General features: G+C 32.4%; 1 long non-coding RNA gene across 1 annotated transcript; it reads left to right on the top strand.

Moving 5' to 3' along the window:
- Positions 1-239: 239 nt before the first annotated feature.
- On the top strand, positions 240-3,558 carry LOC130231485 (uncharacterized). The gene is made up of 3 exons (XR_008838046.1): positions 240-258; positions 2,989-3,049; positions 3,538-3,558. It is a non-coding gene; the product is annotated as an uncharacterized LOC130231485 (long non-coding RNA).
- The last annotated feature ends 228 nt before the right edge of the window (positions 3,559-3,786 follow it).

A 3,786-nucleotide genomic window follows, 5' to 3' on the forward strand; every position in this document is an offset into this window, starting at 1 on the left:
ATTTTTATATTTGTGCAGTTTGTATGTTTATATTTTGTTTATACTTACCTGGCATCTATTTTTTGGCTGTGAAATGTTATGCTAAATGTTATGCTAAACTCAACGACGCCATGCTGTGGCGCCATTTATATATGACCAGACGAGGCTACTTTTTAAAATCGATATAAAAAAGTTATATGAATTTGTATTTCTTTTACAGAGCTTCTGAGGACAAAAACAACCCAACAGGATCAGCCTTAAGAAAATCATCTTTAACGGGTAAGTGGATAATAAATAGTGGTTAACTGATTGTTTAATAGTTCACAAACAAACACTTGTTTCAGCTTCAACTTGTGTTTCAACTTGTTTCCTTCTTCTGTTGAACACACACACACACACACACACACACACACACACGCACACACACACACACACACACACACACACACACACACACACACACACAACACAATTCATATATTTGAAAGAATGATGAAAACGTAAACACTGACACTATAAACGGTGTTTAGTTGACATTACCTTAAAAAAGTGAGTAATCCCATTACCTTTACGTTATTAAGTAAATGAACTGTGCGTAATTCTAAACAATTAAGTTAAGTTAACAGTTCTAAGTCGCAACAGAATTACTTAAATTTTTAAAGTAAAACCCACTTGTCACTTTAAGGCAGTGCATTTACTCACATTTTTAAAAAAGTAATCGCTTTTTACAGTGTACGTAGTGTTTGTTTTCCCTGCTATGGATATTAATGATTAGCAATTTCAAACATGGTCAATATACTGTCTTTAGTGTTCAAAAGGGGGAAAGGAAAGTGAATAAATAGTGAGTCAATTTTAATTTCTAGGTGTACTATCTCTTTAACAACACTGAAAAAAATGATTCAAAGACGATTCCTTGGATTTACTAAATTTTTTTACGTTAAGTGGTTGTAAACAATTTATTTGGGCTGAATTTAAACAAACAAATTAAGTTGAACATTATTAAATTTAATTTGTTTGTTTAAATTCAACACAAATAAATTGTTTGCAACAGTTTTGCATGCAACACTTTTTTTCAGTGAAGTTAGAAGTGTGTTGTATCTGACAAGGCTGCATTTATTTGAGCCAAAACTCTGTAAAACCAGTGGTGTTGTGAAATGTTTTTACAACTTTAAATATTTTTTAATCAATATAAAATGTAATTGTTTTCAGTGATTCACAGTTATCAGCATCATTACGTCAGTGTTACACAATCCTTTATAGAAGCCCTTATTTTATGCAGATTTGCTGCTCAAAAATAAAAACAAAACAATTGTTATTTTTAATTAGACATGTCCAATTATTGCAGTGGTTTTTTGAAAACCATTGAATTTATTTCAACCTCTTTTTGTAATTTACTAAATGCTGTTATGAAAAATCAACACTTATCTTGCAGTGGAAATTTTATATTATCACATGCCTATAATGTAAATCTTAACACAAAGTGTACTACTGCTTACAATATAAATATATATACACAGTGTCTCAAAAAAAAACTCAAGATATTATATATGGTACAAAATATAAGACTGCTTATCCTACTACCGGAATAAGAATGACTAAATTTTTTACAGGAATAACAGCCCAATCTGTGCTTTAGAATAATCCTTTTATTTACTTTCTTTAACGATGACATAATGATGGCGTAATGATGACATATTTATTTTGTTACGTGCTGGCTAACACAACATAACATTAACATAACATATAACGTTCAAAACAACAACAAAGCAGTTTTTTTTTGTTTTTTGAGACACGGTGTGTGTGTGTATATATATATATATATATATATATATATATTAGAGGTGGGCGATATGACCTAAAATTAATATCACGATATTTTAAATCTTTTGAACGGTTACGGTATAATATCATGGTATTACTTTAAATAGCAAAATAATATACATTTCAAGGAAGAACGGACAAAAAAAGTCTCACTTCTATCACTCTTTAAGTTTTGGTTTCGGTTTGTGTCATTTTAAATGCTCCGTCCCGTTATGAGCTGAACTTCATTTTTCTCTGTTTGTGGAATAAAGCGGCACCAATTTATGAGCAGACAGAGCAGGATTCTCACGATGACCACCGGTGCAATACTGCTCTTTGTTATGAGCCGTAGTTTCAGTGTAAACTTAGTAAAGACGAGTTTCTTTGGCGATTATGTGTACAGTATTAGATTTTACATTTAGCGGACATTTGCGCTGAACACGCAGTGAAAGCAACGCAACAAGATTCGGGCACCTTCTCCGAAAACCCTCGACTGATCTCAGCTGGTGGATTAACATTTACCTCATGTCATGATCGCTGTCATCTGCGCCATTATTATTATTATTATTATTATTATTATTATTATAACTTTAATTGAGGTTTGCAAACCTGTGTACTTTTCATTCTTCAGCCGTTTGCATTTCCTGCGGTAACAAAAGCTCCCTGTCATCTGACAGCGGGAAGCGTTGAGTGATTGACAGCTAATATGAACCAATACAGCGGCAGCGTAGAGCAATTCAGCAAGTTTATAGAGAAAATCAAATGCTCCCAAATATATTATGAGGGCGCATAGATTAAATTTCGGGCGCACATGCGACCAAAATGGTTGCAATTTCGAGCCCTGTAGTATAAGGACAGGTATTCAGACCACAACTGAACGTTTGAAGAAAATGTAATGCCTTATTATTTAGAATTAGCTATTATTGATGTAAATGCTAATCAAGGCACATTATTGATTTATTACGGTATTGTTGGAATTAGAAAATCCATGTCGTGGCGCAATGTCACACCGGTGATGACTATGACACCGGTGTACCGCCCACCACTAATATATATATATTATTTATCATATGTAATATTATACATGTCTTTACTGAAATTATTGTACTAATTTCTTTAAAATGTTAACATAATCTCATTAGTAAATAGCATTAGCTAAATTGACATTTTAAACTGTACTCTTAAAGCAGTCTTACATTGTTCCCACAGGGACTGAATATCATCTTCCTTTAACCGAGGCCACATATACAGATGGAGATGAATGTCACTGGTCAGTTCATTTTAAAGAATGCATCTTACAGAAATGACTTGACAAATGTAGTTTTTATTTTTGTTTTAACATATTTACAGGTTGTCTTGACGTTATTTAGTCATACTGAAGATTAGAATCAAAATAAGATTAAAATTGTTGTCACTTTGGTGTTTTTTCTAGTTAATGTTCATTTATTTACTACAATAAACTAATGATAAACAACAGTTGAACAGCATTTAGCTCAACAATTACTGACACATTATTAAAATCCATATTCATGTTAATGTTATGCACTGTAAGGTAACATGAACTAGCAATGAAATTTATTTCCATTATCTAACATTAGCAAAGATAAATAATTACTGTAATAAATGTATTATTTGTTGTTCATGTTAGAAAATACATTAAATAATATTTTATTTGTTTTATTGTTTTGGTTTTAGTCAACAGTTCTACAAGCCCCTTGGTTTCCTCTCTCTCACTTTCTTTCTCATTTCTGTTTTCAGTGAGTCTGCAGATCTGTCAGGGTTGGTGGCGGAGCTCAAACACACACAGCGCAGACTGAATGAGCAGAACAGCAACCTGATGAGGAACCTTTCTCAGTGTGAAGACACAATCCTGAAGCTTAGCCTCGAGGTTTCAGAGCTGCACACTAAAATGGCCAGGTCTACACTGTTTCACTAGATATTTAGCAGTATAATTAGCATGAAGAGAAATTAATGTGTCACAAAATGCCTTTTATTTTATTAATTAAC

Source organism: Danio aesculapii, chromosome 7 (genome assembly GCF_903798145.1).
Source record: "Danio aesculapii chromosome 7, fDanAes4.1, whole genome shotgun sequence".
In the NCBI taxonomy this organism is placed as follows: Eukaryota; Metazoa; Chordata; class Actinopteri; order Cypriniformes; family Danionidae; genus Danio; species Danio aesculapii.